Here is an 18,294-nt window from a genome sequence, read left to right as displayed (position 1 = left end):
ACCTCGAGAAGAGGTTATTTTCTACGGGAAAAAAAAAGTCCGGCTATGAGAGGTATTCCCATCTCCTCTTGTTAGTGCTCTTGATAGCTTCTTTGTCATTCATGGGATTCAGAGTTCAATCAATTGATTGGATTAAAGGATTCATCTTCCTTCCATTCAAATTCAAAGTTTGATTCATGGCTAGGGTTTTTTGGGGCAATTTGTGTTGGGTTCCTCTTTTAATTCTTGGTGTGGGTCTTGATTTGGTGTTGTTGGTGCTCAGTTTCTTGATTTCGGCTGAAGGGTTGGTGTCCAAAGCTTCGACCAAGCCTACTGATAGGCGGGTTTTGTCTGCGGCGATGTGCTGCAGGTGGCTCTGCCACCGTGTAGCAGCTGCTATGGGTGTGGGTTCTAGAGTAGTTGTTGAAGTCTCCAAATCCTCATTGTCTGCTCGTAATGGTCGATTCATAAGGTTGGCTATATCAACCCATTTCCCCTGTTGTGTTCAATTCCCTCAGTTAGATTCATGTAAGATAAATCATAAGGTATGGTTTTTACCTTATTTAGGAAAAAAGTCAGTAGTTAATTCTGTTGTTTTAGTTTTTGTTGAGATGTTTATCATCTTTCCAGTTAATATGAAGTTTTATCTTCTTTGTTTGTTTTTTAGAATTTCACGTAATAATGTTTTATTCATAATCTTGCAAGCTAAGAAGATTTTTCAATTGCTTCAAAAGACTACTCTTAGTGTCTTCGTGTGGATTAGTATACTGTTTGTATACTTTTTTTTTTCCTATGTCGTTTAAAGTCAAATTCCATAGCCATGGTTGATATTGATCTCAACTTTTCTCAGCTTGTTATGGTTACTCTTGGATTTGGAGTGTCCACTCCTTTATTGTCTAAAGTAACGAAATTTAAGTTAGACAGTAAAAATTATTGGATTGGATTTCTTTGGTTGGTTCTTAAAAGATTTCTCTTCACTTTCTCTTGGTTAGACCATTTAAAATCTATTTTTTTGGTTGTAAGAATGGATGAGACAAATGTTTTATTGCCTTGGAACAGATTCTTGGTTATGAACTTTCTTAAGTCTAATGCTAATTTCATAAGATTGAATGCTATGAAGGCAGGTGGACTCCCTTTAAAGGGTAGTTTAATAGATGCTTTGTGGATCCTTGCGAAAGTTGTCCTACTATTTCTTTTGAATTTGTTTCGTATTTACTCCCAATATATAATTGCGCCCAAAGTCTCGACCAAGCCTCATGACTGTTGGGTAATGTCTGTTGCGGTGTGCTACTGGTGGCTCTGTCACTGTGTAGCTGTTGATATATTTGTATGGGATAGAGACTATGTATGGTTTTTAGCTCTGTTAGAAAAGTTTTCATATGTAAATTCTTTTCTAGTATATGGTGAGATGTTTATCTTCGTTCCAACTAGTATGACGTTTTATTTTCTTTATTTGTTTGTGAGCATTACAAGTTATTATGATTTAGTCATAAACTTGCAAGCTAAGAAGGAGTTTCAATTCCTTCTTAAGATTATATTAATTGGCTTCTTTTGGATTCTCGTTTTTCTAGTATGTCCATTTTTCGGATATTGCTTAAAGTCCTACCCCATAGCTATGGTTGGTTTGTCTCTCAATTATTCTCATATTGTTCTGGTTACCTCCGATTGTGGAATGACTGCTCCTTTTTTGTCCAATTTAACTAAATCCAAGCTAGACGATAAAAGTTATTGGATTGGATTTTGTTGGTTGTTTTTCAAAAACCTTTTCCTTTATAAAAACTCTAATCTAGGCTATAGAAGCTATTGGATTGGAATGTTTCACTCCATTCTAGGCCCCAGAAGCTATTGGAATGGAGAAAGATCTTTTTCTCAAAGTATGCCAATAGAAGGCCTTGACTATTCTGTGCAACAGAGATCAACTAAAGAAAACTTTAATGTCTGTTTGCAAGCTATTACTCCTTTTCCGATGACTATTTACAGTTTGTCTGTTATTCATTATCTCCTGTTATCATTTAAGATCTTGTGGAGGTTTTTCAATGTCAGAAATCTTGCCCAACTAAAGTATTTATCATGTAATGTGTGTTTGGAGAAAATAATTATTAGATCTGGCGAAGGGCAAGACTTAGTTTAGTCTTGCTTTCCACATATTTATTTTTTATGATTATCAGTAGTTGGAATATAAGAGGTTCGAGGAGGCCACTAGCTATGGAAGAAGTGAAAGTATTTATAAATCTAATAAAGTTAAAATTATGATGCTTTGTGAGACTAAAGTGCCTACTCCTCCTTCTGAGGGATGTGTTAGGTATTGTGGCTTCACTCACTCTGACTTCCTTCCGTCAATGGGGTTAGCAGGGGGTATGTGGATAATGTGGAAGAATGATAGTTGTAATCCTTTTGTTCTATCACCCATTAGTAAAGCTTCTCGTTTTTGGGCTTGTAAAATTGAGCTTCTAGCCATTAATTTTAGCTTTATTGCTATTTTCATCTATGCTCCTCCTAATTATAATTCGAAGTATGAATTTTGGGATGAATTAATTGATTTTATTAGACTGCTCGAAAGTCCTTTCATTATATTAGGGGACTTTAATGAATTAAGTTCCCATTTAGATAAACTAGGTGGGGCTGAATTTAGATTCTCCAGATTAGCTATTATGAATTATTTCTACTCTGCTATTGAATGCATAGAACTCCCGTTTGAAGGGAACCCATATACTTGGCGAAAAACAAGAAGTGGTTCAAATAATATTTTGGAATGGTTAGATAAGGGGGTTGCGAGTATAAGTTGGCTAAATGCCTTCCCAAATGCGAAAATTAGTCATCATCTTTTTACATCTTCTGATCACTGTCCTATATCGTTGGAAATCAAAACCCATAGTAATTTAAAAGCTCCTCCTTTTTAATTTGATAAAATTGGACAACTCGAAAGGATTTTGATGTTTTAATCAAGAAAACTTGGTGTCAAAAGTTTCAAGGTTCGAACATGTATTGCTTACAAGAAAGTGAAACTTTTAAAGGAAAAGGCTAAATCTTGGGTCACTACAGATTTGGCAATATAGCTAGACAATTAAGTAACGTCGAAGGAAAGTTGGTAGAATTCAAAATCAATTACTTGAACATAATGATTGCCCTCATCTAATTAGACAACAAAATTTGTTTTGGCTAAGCAAACAAAATTATTAGATTTTCAAGACTCATATTGGGAAATCAAGGCTAAGGCAAATAATTTAAAATTTGGGGATGCAAACACAAAGTATTATCACGCGTGTGCTTCGATTAGATGAAATCGTAATTTAATCACTTCTATTAAAGACCCGTCAGATCGTTTAGTTACTCAACCAAAATTAGTAGAAGAATGTATTACTAATGCGTTTAAGAAAAGATTTACTAAGAATATGGATTGTTGCTTTAATTATGACTCTGATCTTTCTTTATTAGAGTGTATAATTTCCGAAAATGATAATATAGACTATGCGCTGATGATATATCGATAGAAGAAGTAAATCTGCTCTGTTTGATCTAGCACCGGATAAATCTCCGGGTCCAGAGGTTTACTCCTTTCTTTATCAAAAGTATTGGACTCTTGTGGGAAACTCAGTGTATAGGGCTATTAAAGCCTTTTTTCACTCAGGAAAAATTTTAAAAGAAATTAATCATACTTTTATCACTCTAATTCCAAAATAGAAGCTCCTTCTAACCCAAATCATTTTCGACCATTAGTCTTTGCTCAACTATTTATAAAATTATTTCAAAAATTATGGCTAATAGATTGAAAGTAGTGTTGGGTCGGATTATTCATCCTTTACAAGGGCTTTTGTCCCTGAAAGACAAATTCAAGATAATATTTTATTAGCTCATGAATGTTTCATTCTTTTAAGAATAAAAAAGGAAGAGAAGGGTGGTTAGCTATTAAATTAGATATGGAAAAAGCTTATGATAGACTAGAGTGGAGCTTTATTTTTGCAACTTTTAGAAAATTGGGTTTTTGTGAAAAATGGATTAATTGGCTCCATCAATGCATCACAATAGTGTCCTTTTCTGTATTAGTAAATAGTATTCCTGGAGATATGTTCTTCCCTTCTAGAGGTATTCGTCAAGGAGATCCTCTTTCTCCGTACATTTTTATTCTATGTGCAGAAATTTTAGCTCGTCAATTTTTCAAGCTAGTTCTATAGATTCTCGATTGATGGGGTCACCTTGGTCATTCTAGATTAACATTCCTTTTTTAACTTTTGCGGATGATACAATGATTTTTGCAAAAGCTAAAGTAGAAATTGTCATGCTATAAAATCTATTCTTAACAAGTACTGCTCAATGTCAGGCCAACTTGTCAATTTTCATAAGTCTGCTTTGCAATGTACTACAAATACCCAACAGAATTATTAAGTGTTTTTCAGAATATCTCCAGATGGAAGATTCTCTATCACTAGGTAACTATTTGGGTTGCCCAATCATTAGTAGCAAGGTCACAAATGCAACTTTTAGTTCATTCAAGAAAAAGTCTCCTCTCAGCTTACCAAGTGGAGAGCCAATTCTCTATCTCAAGCAGGTAGAGCCATTTTAATTCAGTCTAATCTGGCTTCTAAAGCTAGCTTTCAAATGCAAAGTTTTACTCTCCCTCCTTTATCCTCTCTTCTCTAGATAAAAACTATAGGAATTTTCTTTGGAATAAAGATCGAATTCTAAAGCTCCTAACTTGATAGGTTGGGATAAGATTTGTATACCTAAAAAATTTGGAGGATTGGGGTTGAGAAAAGCTAATAATAATATTAGCTCTCAGTTTAAACTTCTTTGGAAAATAATTAGGATGCCTAATAATTATGGGTAAACTCGTTAAGCAAAAATATTTAAAACAGACACCTTATTACTTATAAACTAAAGCTAATGTATCTTGGCAATGGCGTAAACTAATGTCGCTTCGTACGCCTTTTAAGCAAGGTCTTAGATGGATGGTGGGGAATGGGGAAATATCTCATTTTGGAATGATAATTGGGTGTTTAATTACCCTATTAAAATAAGTACTCCCTATTAGTGGTCAGAGGATTGATGGTTAATTTTTTCATTACAATCTGCTCAATGGAATAAAGAATTCTCTTAAATTATGTTCCTATTAATGTAGTGGATGATATTTAAAAAAAGTTATCCCTCATAATAAAATGGCAGATAGGATTTTTTAGGATCTTACTGCAGATGGAGAATATTCGATTAAATTAGGTGCTGATCTGCTTCAAGGGTATGGTTTAGATCCTCCCAACCAAGTTAGTTTTGCATGGATTTGGGGTTTTTCCATTCCACCCATGATTAAATTCTTTTTGTGGAAAATTTGTCAGAATGGTCTCCTCAAAAAAGAGGTTAGAAATGAGTCATATTTTCCTTCCTTTAGAGTGTGTTTTTTGTAACTTTCACTCTGAAGATGACCATCATTATTTCTGACTGTCCTTTTATGCATGATGTTTTAAAAATAGTTAATGTCAATGGGTTTTTTCTCCCTTCCTATTGATAATAATGATCTTTCTTTTATTGAGTATTTTGCAATCTTAAGTCTTGTTTGACTCTTAAGAACCTAATTTCTATGCTATTGTGTGGTGGTTCATTTGGTATGCTAAATAGTATCACTTTTCGTCAGGAAAGCTTTTCTCCTGCCAGATTAGGAGGCTATGATAAAGCTTATATGCATAATCTAGATTGTTCCGTTCTAATTTTTCCAATTGGAATATAGTCAACAAGTTGTTAAAGAAGCTAAAAAGCTAGACAGAATATTATTTGGTCCCCCCTCCTCTTGATTTTTTAAACTTAATTTTGATGGTTCCAAGTTACGGATGGTAGCACAGCTTATGGCTTTGTTATTAGAGATGTTGTGGGAAATCTTTTGCTTAGTGGTGCTAATGCCATTGGATAATAATTATTTTAGTTGCTGAGGCCTGGGGTCTACGAGAAGGTATAGGGGAGCTCTCTATCTGGGGGCTAAGAATATTATTATTGAGGGTGATAATCTCTCGGTTATTCAAGCTATCAAAAGAGTTTGGAAAATTCCCTGGTCCATCAATGCTCTTATTAATGATGCAGCGGATGATTTGAGAAAATTTGATAAGTATAATATTCAGCATGTTTTTTTAGAGAAGCGAATTCTGCTGCTGACTGGATGGCACATCATGGCCATTCCACTACTAATCTCTGTTATTGGTTTGAATCTCCTAATATTGCTTTTTCCACGATCATCCGTAAGGATGCTTTAGGATAGCCTGTTAATTGGGTTCCTCCCTAGTTTCTTTTTTTCTGGCTAAAAAAAAAATATTTAAAAGTTTATAAACTAATAAAGAATATTCCCCGTATGCCTGAACTCATGCAGCAACATTAGAATACCTAAGCTGATCCCCATTGAAGTATCAATGGTTCATCACAGGTTAACAAACAAACACAAAATAACAAATAATCAACTATTTTGATTATGTACTTAAATAATGAAATAATATACTAAGCATAATCAAAACAATAAGAAACATTCCTAGACATAATACTACAAGAGTATTACATGTTATTACTTTTATAATTTAGTTGGCAGCAAACGGACACCGTCATCTTACTAGAATCGTACGGACTATTTAATCCCTTAATAGACAACTTGGTCTATTAGGAATGTAAACACAGTTTCGTTCCGTCCCACGTCCATCACATTAGTATGCATACCCCCAAGATTGTACGGAACCTTCCGCCTACTTGAGTTATCAAAATTTATTATGACACTATTGTCGTCATAGTAGGCATGCGTAGAAGTGTAGAACAAGTCCCACCCCACAGTCTCTCATTGTTCATTAATTGTAGGGATTCCAACTACAAGTTCATCGCCAAATATCCTTCTTAGTGTTATTCATTCACATAACATTAAACATATACTCATTTAATTTTCCTCCTTAGGTACACTGCTCAATTTTTTAGTTCTTGTAACATCCTTGCTACAACACTAAATCATAGAATTCCAATCGAATACATTTCATGTCTGTGATACAATAGAATTATGCATTCCAATAATAATGAAATCCAATTCACAAGTCATACAACCAAGAAATACATACAGATTTCCAATTGATTTCGTGTTACCAAACAATCTCATCCATCATAATCATACAATTGTTCCCTATCATGATTATAGGTTCCAATGAAAGAATTCATAACCTAACAAAATACTAACATATCCAACTGAACCAGTACGCATACGTACCTTGTACAGAAGAATCTTTGCTGACTACTTAAACACTCCACTTATGAAATTGGGACCTAATCGAATAATTAAATATTTCAGTGCTAAGTCCTTGATATTATTAAAATAAAAATCAGCTTAAATAACTATGTAAAACTTAGTGTTTCGAAATATAAAAAACCAATCTTGTTGTTTAAACTTCTTTTTCATAAACTTTATTGAAACTAACATCTTTAGGAACTAATAATAATATGTTTGCAAATATTTAATCTAATTTTTGGTAACTTATATTATACTTGGTTTATAATGACAAAACTTACACAAATCTCTATTATATAAGGGGGAGGGGGGGCTATGGTGTCCCCGAATGGAGAGACTAATTTACTCCTTTTTCTTTCTAAATTACAAATTCATCACTTTCGAATGAAAGAGGGCTTCAAACAAAAATATTGAAAATAAAATTATAATAATCACTCACAAGTCAACAAAAATCATATAATTGCATAATTTACATTATACAAATCACTCAAACGAGGAAACTTTACAAAACAAAAAACATGTACTTACAAACTACGACCAATACACTAATACAACGTCAATACATACTCACAAAAATTTGCCTTGAAATCAAAGTGTCTACATTTCTTCACAATTTATGAAGTAGTGTACTTAATTCAAAAATCAACTACAATATTATAATATTAGAAATCATAAATAACTTCAATAAAATTTCTATTTTGTTCATAGAATTTAACTTTGAAAAGTAAATAGAAAAGATTGGTGAGAGATTTAAGTGATAAAGACTAAACCAATAAAATTTTGCAACTAAAAACAATTATACTTCGCATGTCTAATAATCAAATTTTTTTTACTCTTACTTATGTCAAAGAAAATCGAATTTTTGTCTCGAAAAAACTCGAAGCACGGATCGCGTGCAAAAAATGCTAGTATACATGGGTGTAATAAAATCAGAATTGCGAATTAAAATCATTCTAAGAACTAATAGTATAATCAAGAATCTGAATTCTTTTGACTTTTACTATACTTTATTTACAAACCCAACTTAAACCATTATACACAAGTATTACCAAAAATCATATTTGAATAACAAAATTATTGTAAGAACTACAAATATAACTATAAATCTGATTTCTTTTACTTATTTAATACTTTATTTATAATTACGAACTTAGTCAAATTACAAACTTAATCAAATTACAAACTTAATCTAATTAAAAACTTAATCAAAGATACATTAGAATTGCAAAATCAGATTATATATACATTAATTTAAAGAAGAATTTTATTTTCTTTATACCAAAGTGACTCGCCGGTGACGGAATTCCGACTGCACACTAGCCATGCACCACCGCACTCGCACACTGCTCACACAACACCGCACCACTAGTCGAACACACGCACGATCATTGCCTCGCACAACTCGACGCCCAGCCTCGCCTCGCACGCACACACCGCACTCGAGCCACACCCACACTCAAGCCCCGTACCTCTGTACACACCCTCACACCTTCACACTCGAAATCCCGCCCTCGCACCTTCGAAGGCTTCGCACACACACTCGCATCGACTGCCCAACACTCACACAACAACACTCGACGCATAACACACACACACCGCAGCCTTGACTTCAAGCGTTTGCACACCCGACAACAGCAGCAACGACTCGTCACTCGACACCCCTCGCTCGCACGCACACCCCCTGCTCGAACACCATACACACGCAGCTCGACCCTCACGAAGGCCGACGAAGCTCAGGGGAGGAGGGGAGAAGAAGGGAGGAGAGAGAAAACTTTGAGGGAGAAGGAAAGAAAACGGCTGAGGGGAAAGTTAGGGTTTTGTTATTTTTATTTTTTTTTCTTTCTTCTCTCCTATTTCTGAAATGAGTAACCTAGGTGTAAAATATAAATTTGTTTCCAACCCAAATTCCTATTTCTTATTTTATTTGTTTGGAAAATAAAACAAAATTGGATTAAAATATTATTAGGTACAAAAAGTAGGTTGTATAGTTAAATTATAACTGTAGGCTTACCCAAACTATATTTTTTCTGTAAATAATGTTAAAGATACTTTCAGTTATATTCTTTATATTTTCTTATTTATAAAAACTAACTCCCAAAAATACTGAGTATTACAGTAAGCATTGTGCGCATGGGTTTAAAAGATTTCAAAATAATAACATAACATACGTGCATATATAAGAGCAACACATAAGTGGACATCTACACCCGTCCAATCAAAAGAACACTAATTAAATTCTATCAAAATTATTATTATTTTAGAAAATGAGACCTAACCCTAATGTTTTTTCAAGTTATTCAATATGTTCAAATCCCTAATACAAAATTTACATTTATTATTGAACTCACCGAAATAAATAACTTTAAATGAAATGTACATTTACACAAATCACTAAATAAAATGTTTAACACCTAATATAGATATACATCTACAATTAAACTCACAAAACAAAAACTATCTAACATTATAGTAACCGACACTAAAACATATGTTATACATTTACATAATACATAATTTTCGATAACAAATGTTATACATTTACATAATACATAATTTTCAATAACTAACATGAGAATGAATATATACACATATCACCAAATAAGGGTGTATTCTCTTCACCTTAATAAATTAAATTTCATGTCCAATCAGTTCAATTCAGTTCAGATAAGTTCAATTCAGTTCAGATAAGTTTCAATCAGGTATAATTAGGACAATAAGTTCCAATCAGGTCTCAGGTCCAATAAGTTCCGATAAGGTCCAAATAGTCAATGATCAATACGTTTGAATTAAAATTTTAATTAAAGTAGCACTATGATTATTATTTAGTATTATATTTGTAAAATTGTCTATTATTTTATTATTCACATTACGATTAGCTGATATATTATTAAAAAATTTAATTAAAAGAAACCGTTATGATTATATAGTATTATATTTGCATTATTATCTATTATTTCATTACTCATATTACTATTGGCTGATTATGTTATTATTAAAAAATATTATAGTCATGATCATATAAAGTTAACAATAATAATCATCATAATTATAATATTTTGCAATTTATCTTTAAATAAATAAATATAAGATGTTTTTGTTACCAATAACAATGAAAAGTATAGATGTTATTAATTGATTTCCTACTAGTGCTTTATGAAATCAAAGCAACACTATTATATATATTAGAGGTGAAACTTTTGTATAAGCAAGCATATACTCCCCCCATCCCTAAATAAAGTATCCATTTTTCCATTTATGTTTGTCCCGAATAGATTTGTCATTTTCTTATTTGGTATGGGTCAACCAATTAAAATATAATTTTGCTTTCAACTTTTATTATATCACCCACTTTCCCTTATGACCCACATTCTGTCTCATTAATAAATAATTCATAAAAAGTGTACTAACTTCTATATTTAATTATGATTTAATACAACTGAGATCCTACACATGATTTCTTCTTAAGCCTTGTGCCCAAAAGAAATAGGCACTCTATTTAGGGACGGAGGGAGTAAATAGTATGTTTTTTGAAAATGTTAATCATAAGAGATAACTAATAATCACTGTATTTTGTAGGATAAATTTTAATGATTATTCTGTTATAATAATTTTGAGAGATAGTATTTATGTTAGGGGTAATATTTATGTTATTACTCATTCATTTTTTTGTTAAATAAGATAAAATAAGTTTCAATCAGGTTCAATAAGGTCTAATAAGTTCCATTTAGTTTCAATAAGTTCCAATCAAGTCAATAAGTTTCAGTCAGGTTCAATAAGTTCCAATCAGGTTCAATTAGGTCCATTAAGTTAAATAAGGTCCAATAAAGTTCAGTTCAGTTCAGGTCCAATAAGTTAAATTCAGATAAGTTTAGTTAATAGTTATTTAGGTGAAGAGAATGCACCCTAAAACAACTTATGTAACACCCCGATAATTCTCTCTTTTTCAAAATACCTTTTCAGTATAAAACTTAGAGAATCATCAAAGCATTATCTCCCATGTGATAACGCATCAGCTTATTCAGAATTTTGCAGCGGAAAACATAATAACTAACTTTAGAATTGAAATTTAATTAATAACAAAGTCAACTTCGAAAGTCAACCAATAACGTCAACGTTAACTTAAATCAAACCAACTATAAAGTATGTAAATCAAAGTACGATAAATAATTAATAATCTACACAAGTTCTTCATTCCCGAACCCAATGATGCATTATCTTCAAACCTGTAGATGACAATGCACTAGAGAGTCTGCTCACCAAGAATGAATCATCACAGGATCAATAAGGCAAACCCATGATCAACACACACAAACAAAAGCACGTAATCAACAAAGTTGTGTAACACCCCGATAATTCTCCCTTTTCAGAAATAACTTTTTAATATAAAACATAGCGAATCACCCAAGCATTGTCGCGTCGTGTGATAACGTATCAGCTTATTCAGAATTTTGCAGTGGAAAACATATAACTAAACTTCATACTTTAATATGATAAATAAATAAGTACTTAAAACCAAACACTCTATAAATGTCTAATTCAAACCAAACTTATTATAATATGTTCCTACTAAAGCAATAAGTATAATAATATGTTACACAAACTCTCCATTCTCATATTCCCAATGATGCACATCTACGAACCTATAAATGTCAATGCTCTAAAGAATCTGCTCACCAAAATGGGTCATCACAAGATTAATAAAGCAAAGCCATGATCAATAATGACAAACAAAGCACGTATTCAGCAAAGCTGAGTACTAGATAGTATTATATAAACATTCCTAACATGATACTAATAAATAACATGCAGGGATAAATAATAATATAACAATATAACATTCTGCAGATAACTTCTACTGAACAAAACTTTAAACATATTTTTATTACTTTTGTGGAATACTTATTGGACTTGAGTTGTCTTATCTAAACTTGCCTTCACCTAGGAAGACGAAATACGGGTGCTATTTCGTATTTCAGAATGACTAGCGATATCGAGGAACCTTTGAAAAATAATAGAGATGGTGATCAATCCATCTCCCAGAAAAGCCATGGCACGCTCACCATGTACCCCAATTCCTAATTCCCCAACTTTAGACGTGCACCAGTCTAAAGTCTATTACTATCCAAGTAACACTTTACGTGATTTACAATTTATTACTTGTTATGACACACACACAAGTAACACAGAAATATCAAATCAAACATTCACAACTGAACTTCTTTTTATCTCGGGATTATTGAATAAGTGATCACACAACTTATAATCCAAGAGTACTTTCTTTAATTCCAATCTTTCTTATTTTATTGAACCTAGCCAACAATTAATCTAGCTTTCAAAGATATAATTTATCAACTTACCAAATAAGGCCCACAATCCTTATAAAGTAGTGAAAATATTATTGTAAGGGAACACATGATTAAACATGATTCAATCTCAATAATATATTAATTCTCCCATGTGAACTAATAGCTAAAGTTCTCATCCACATGCTTGCATCAATAATTACATACAAACACATTAATCTTTAACTCATAATCAAATATTAATATCAACAAGTTTGCGCACAGACATAAAATATGTAAAATACAATCATAGTAGAAATCACATACGAACTTATAAAGTTCCTATACATGATACTACAACTTTTCTTTCTTGAATCATGATACTATATCACATAGCACGTAGGTATGTACGTACCTTGTGTAAACCAACTGATAGGCCACCTTTAATCACTTAAAAGTCACCTACTAAATAATCTTCGCCTTAATAAAACAATATAAATCAAAGTCAATACTCTAAATAAAATACGACAAATTTAAAACACTTTAAATTCTCTTCAAAAATATTTAAAAGTTGTTTTTACTGTTAAAACTTCAATTACTTTTAATATCTAGTATAGTACTACCATAATAGTAAGTAAAATCCTTAAAACTCCATTATTAATGCCCTTTCTAAAATTTCAACAACTTATAAAATTATAAAACTCTCTTTAAACCTACTTAAACATGCTTAAATTCATAATTTAAATCAATCTCATAGTTTATAATATGCCACTATGATTTTTCAATATTTAACACCCTAAAAATACATGCTTTGATAATTAAAACTCAATCTAAAAATATAATACATAATATATATAGTAAATACATAATATATATAATATACGATTAATCATTAAAATAGTAAATGAAGGTTAATAATCATGATTAGTACTAAAATAAAGCATAAAAATATGATCTTCAATTGAAACTTGAGAAAGAAGAAAAGAATTTACAACAAATCAAAGAACAAGGAAGAAGGAGGCGTCGAAAATACAGCAGCATGCCTGGCAGCAACAGCGCACAAGGGAAAACGACGGGTGAAAAGTGGCGAAGAAGAAAGCGTTACTTGAAGACGAAGAAAGAAAACTTGAGAGCAAAAATAAAACTCACGTGGAAGAAGAGAGAGAAAAAGTGGCCGGCTGGTATGAGGGAGGAGAGAGAAAATAAATCTTTGTGTGATAAAATAATCGGGTCTAAGGTATTTATAAAGAGGCTTTTCCTTTTGAGCTTAGGAAAATGAGATTGGGTTCAAATAGAGTTTGATGATAAATAGGATTAATGAGTTAGAAAACCTAGCATCAATATAAATCCATTTCCTAATCTACTTAGAATTTTGGGTTCCTTAAGCCCATTTAAACTTCTTTTCTAAATCAAATTAGTATTTCAAATATTTTTCAAAGCATGCCTAAACAAAATATTTTTAACTTCCTTAAATCCTTGAAATAATTCTTTTGACTTTCAAAATAGTCAAACCTTCTTCAAATAATTAAATCATTTTAAACTAAACTATGTTTAAATATAAATATATAAATACTAAAACATATTTATAAAATTCATAAAATTACGTGGGATTGCAAGCTGAGTACTCCCTCCGCCCCATAATATAGTGCTCACTTCTCATTTTTCACAAGAATTAAGGAAAATGGAAGGAGTTTTAGGATTTCACAAAAATATATATTTAAGTAAATGTTTATTGGGTATTCTTGTCTTGGAACTAGTTTTTTTCTTCTTTTTCCTTTAAAATAAAATGAAATAGCAATAAATATTCCTTGGAATGATGTAAAACAATAAATAGGGGCACATATTTTAAAAGAAAGTAGGGGTATTTTGGAAAATTTTATGTAAAAATGAAGGATAATTTAGTCCAAAAAAATTGATAAAAAAGAAATAGGCACAACATTTTGGGACACCCAAAGAGGAATGCAAGCACTACATTATGGGACGGAGGGAGTACTACATAATAAATAAATTAACAATCCTAACATGATACTAATAAATAGTAAACAGGGATAAATAATACGGTTTTTTCACCAAATACCCCTGACAAATTAAAAAATTCACAATATACCCTTAATTTTCCAAATATTCACCATATACCCCTGACTATTTGAAAACGTTCACTAGATACCCTTTTTCTAACTGCCGTTAACTCACCGTCAACTTTATTTACCATTTTGTCATTATTAACCCTAACCCTAATTTATCCTAATCTACCCTAATCTAACTCTAACCTTAATCCTAATCTAACCCTAAAATATAAACCCTAATCCACCCTTCCCCCACCCTCCACCAGCCCTCCACCCCCTCCCCTCCACCGATCCCCCTCCTCCTCCCCTCCACTGGCGCAACACTAATTTGAATTCAAGTTTTCGCGGCCGAATTCGAGGCCCCCCTTCGAATAGAAAACCGCTACCAGAAATTGAGCCCGCAACTGTCAGAAAGCACACATGAAGCACGAGTATTCACGGCGGAATTTGAGTCCCCAACCGCCGGAACAAATCTTTGTAAACCCCCCCTTCAAATTACCCCCTCCTCGAATTTCCGCAACTCAGGCAAGATCTGAAGCGCAAATCGGAAGATGAGGACGAGATAGAGAGATGCGCAAATCGAAAGACGAGGACGAGAGAGGGGAGAGGATTAACAGTGAAAATCGAAAGGGAAGGGAGGGGGATGGGGTGGGGGTTGCGGTGGCAGGGGGAGGGGGTGGGGGTTGCGCTGGGTTAGAGGGGAGGGGGATGGGGCTGCGCTGGGTTAGAGGGGAGGGGGTGGGAGCTGGGGTGGAGGGGAGGAGGTGGGTTGGGGTTAGGGATTAAAGATTAAGGATTAGAGATCAGGGTTAGATTTTAAGGTTAATGTTTAATTATGGCAAAATCGTAAATAATGCAAACGGTGAGTTAACGACAGTTACAAAAAGGGCATTTGGTTAATATTTTCGAATAGTTAGGGGTAGATGGTGAATATTTGGAACATTGAGGGATATATTGTGAATTTTTTAATTTGTCAGGGGTATTTGGTGAAAAACTCGTAAATAATAATATAATAACTTGTAGATAACTTTTACTAAACTTTAAAAATCTTCTTATTACTTTAAATGAAATAGTCACTGGACCGAGTTGTGTAGCTAAAACCAACCTTCCCTTTAGAAGACGAAATATGGGCGCGACTCCATGTTCCCATGACCTACAATATCGAGGAAACTTTAAAATAAAAATAGGAACAATGATCAATCTTAACACAGAAAAAATCATGGCATGCTCACCATGTACCCCAACTCATGTTTGTCCAATATTTCAGATGTGCACCAATCTAAAGCTTATTACTATCCAAGTTTCACTTTAAGTGATTTACCATTTATTTATTGTTATGACACACAAGCAATACAGATAATACCTGATCAAACAATCATAACTTTTATGTTTATCTTAGGGTTAGATAAGTGATCACACAACTTACAACCCAAGATTAATTCTCTCTTTAATACAACCTTCCTTATTTGTTGAACCGATAATCCAACAACCAACTTACCTTTCAAATGTATAAAAATATTTACTTACCAAATAAGGACTATCCTGATAGAGTAGTAAAATAACAATAAAAGGGAACAACATGATTCAATCATGATCCATACCAATAAATATATTAATTCTCTCATGTGAATTAATAAAATAAAGTTCCTAACCAACATGCTTGCATCAATCTTCCATACAAACATGATATAAATCTCATAATATGAATCTCATAATTAACATGTTCGCACAACGGCATAAAACATGCAAAATCTAACATAATAACAATCATATCTGAACTCAACATAGTTCCTATGCATGAATACTGCATAACTTTCCTTCCTAAAATCATGATACTACATCAATCAACATATACGCATGTACGTACTTTGTGTAAACAAACTGATAGACCACTTTAATAGTCTTAAAAGTCGCCTAGAGAGAATTCTCCGTCTAAAACAACCAATATAAATTCATAATCAATATTCAAATAATTTCCAACAACTTTAAAATACTTTAAAGCTCCTTTAAAAATATTTAAAAGTCGTTTCCATTATTAAAACTTCAATTACTAACACTTCCTAGCACAATACTACTATACTAGTTATTAAAATCTTTAAAACTCCATCAATGATATCCTTTTTAAAATTCCAGCAACATATAATCTGTAAAAATTCTTTTTACACATGCTTCAACATACTTAAAATTATAAGAACAATCAATTTCATAGTTTATAACATACTACTATGATTTTTCAATCTTTAACACCCTAAAAATCCATTCTTTGATAATTAAAAATCCAATCTAAACATAATAATTAAATCTGAATTTTAATTTCTTCAATATATAAATTATATAATCTTAGATTTATAATCAAATCATCAAACTAAAGCTTTTAAACATAATTAAACTAAAAACAGATCTTAAAAACAAAATATTTAAATAAAACTTGTCAAGGAAGAAAGGTAATCAGACCAAAACAAAGGAAGAAAAGAACAAAGGTCGCCGGCGTGGTGACGTGGCAGCAGGCGCACGGTGGTTGGCGGTGGTTTGATTGAGGAAGGGAGGATTTTTGTTGAAGAAAAAATTGTTTCTTGGAAGAGAAGAAAGAAGAGAGAAGAAAATGTGAGAGAGAAAGGGAATTGGGGTGTCAATTTTCTTGGTGTGGAGTGAGGAGAGAGAAAGTTATGTGTGGGAAAATTTATGGGTTTAATATATATATATATATCTATATATCTATATAAAGCTGGGTACATAAATCCTATGTGTCATCCTCACAATTAATTCGCTAAATGTCAAATTCTCATGTCTTCTCACAATTCATATGCCACGTGTAAATTGGAGGAAATCTTTTGTTATGTGTCGTTTGCATATTACTTCAAGGCGTGTGCCATAATATTTAAAGTTAGGAAAGAATATTAAGTAAATCAATTACAATCCTCTTCACTAGGAAAGAGTATTATAATCATCCTTAAATCAAGAAAATAAACATATAAAAGATTTACGTACAAGAATTAAGGAAATTTGATTTGAAGAATTATTTGTTATCATCCTTAAATCATTTGCACCATCAATACAAAAATCATAATACTACACGTGCTGAGTTCATGTCCATCAACTCAAATGATCATAAAATATTGTTATACCATTTGCTGAGTTCATTGCTCAATCAATACAAAAATCATAATACATTAATACATTGCATCGATTAATATAACGTCACTTAAACAAAAGGGGGGAAAATGGTATATCTTAAGTTATAAATGATTGTTATCTACAAAGTTATATAGTAGATGCGGGTAGAAAGACTTTAATTTTAAAGAAAAAATAAGATTAACAACTTAGTTACATAAAACTAGGGTATAATTTTTTGGACCATATTTTTTAAAACATTTCATTAGGAAAAATTATATATAGATAATTTGACTAAACCAAATTTGTATGATGACCTAGAATGAAATTATGATATCTACACTATTTTTAAGGAAAGTTTAGAAAATATTTTCTCCAAGTATTGAAACAATGAGGTGTCACTATTTCAAGCAAACATTATTTTAAAAGTATGAGCAATTTATATATTTATCTAAAAGCAAAAATTATTTTAGCCACATGAAGAGAATAGAGATTTTTTAAAAAAATCTTTAACTTGAGCAAAGAAAAATGAAACTATTTCCAAAATTATATTACATCTTTAATTATTAGTTATTACTATAATATATGTTGTACGATATAACAAGGATATAACACTATTATA

Source organism: Beta vulgaris, chromosome 8, assembly GCF_026745355.1.
Source record: "Beta vulgaris subsp. vulgaris cultivar EL10 chromosome 8, EL10.2, whole genome shotgun sequence".
Lineage (NCBI taxonomy): Eukaryota > Viridiplantae > Streptophyta > Magnoliopsida > Caryophyllales > Amaranthaceae > Beta > Beta vulgaris.
The sequence above is the reverse complement of the archived record's forward strand: the minus strand, read 5'-3'. Positions refer to the sequence as shown.